The 819-nt window shown below is 37.7% G+C and overlaps 1 protein-coding gene across 1 annotated transcript in view; it reads right to left on the bottom strand.

Annotated features, from left to right (window-relative positions):
* Positions 1–819, bottom strand: part of LOC102194467 (protein kinase C-binding protein NELL1) — a 304,806-nt gene that overhangs the window by 223,387 nt on the left and 80,600 nt on the right. The gene's annotated exons all lie outside the window — the stretch shown is intronic.

Below are 819 nucleotides of genomic sequence, written 5' to 3'. Positions count from 1 at the left end.
GCACTCGTGGGTAGATTGGGAACCGTTTTAAATTCTTTCATTTTTGTATCCTTCTCACTGTAGAAAAATGGACTTGACACTGTTTGTAAATGGACTTATAACTCGTCCCAATTTGATCAACATCAACAATTGCTTCTCTGTCATTGCTGATGTCTTTCCTCCTTGGCATTGTGTTAACACACACCTGAATGTTCCAGAGCAGCAAACTGCCAAATCACATTGCTGATGAGCAATTAATCTAGTGCATTTGATCCACTGAACCTGGCTGCTATTGACCCTCTTTATTCCTATGGACATAGTAAGGGTGTACAGTACTTTGGTTTTGTTGATGTCTAATCATTGTATTTACCTAACAGTAAGACCTGCTAATGAACAGATTCATGGGGAGAAAGTTAGTGGCACACTAAGGAAAAGTAGGAAGTATCATCAGGGAAAACCTATAGGAAGTCTATAGATAAAACATACATAATTCCCAGGTCTCTGGACTGAGGATAGTTACCAGAGCATCCCAAGATCAACCATACAAACACAGGAAAAACATCAGATAGTTGTCACGAAACTTAAACCTCCTGGCTTTAATATTGCTGTAGCACAGCTTCCATATTTATTGCATATGATAAATACATTTAAACACATCAAACAGTTAAAAACAGTTTCCATTTAAGAAGAAAAAACAAAACAGCCTGATGTTAGTGCTAAAGTAAAGGGATCACCAAAAATGGTTGAATCATCTAACAGATCTCTGAATCTACTCTGTACCCTCTACAGTCTCACATCATTGTCTCTGGTGTTGTCATTACAGTATAGTTGAATCCAGAG

The sequence above is a fragment of the Pundamilia nyererei genome, unplaced genomic scaffold (genome assembly GCF_000239375.1).
Source record: "Pundamilia nyererei isolate P.nyererei 1_Seehausen unplaced genomic scaffold, PunNye1.0 scaffold00143, whole genome shotgun sequence".
Taxonomy (NCBI): Eukaryota; Metazoa; Chordata; class Actinopteri; order Cichliformes; family Cichlidae; genus Pundamilia; species Pundamilia nyererei.
Note: the sequence above shows the minus strand (reverse complement) of the source record. Positions and strands in the feature narration are given on the sequence as shown.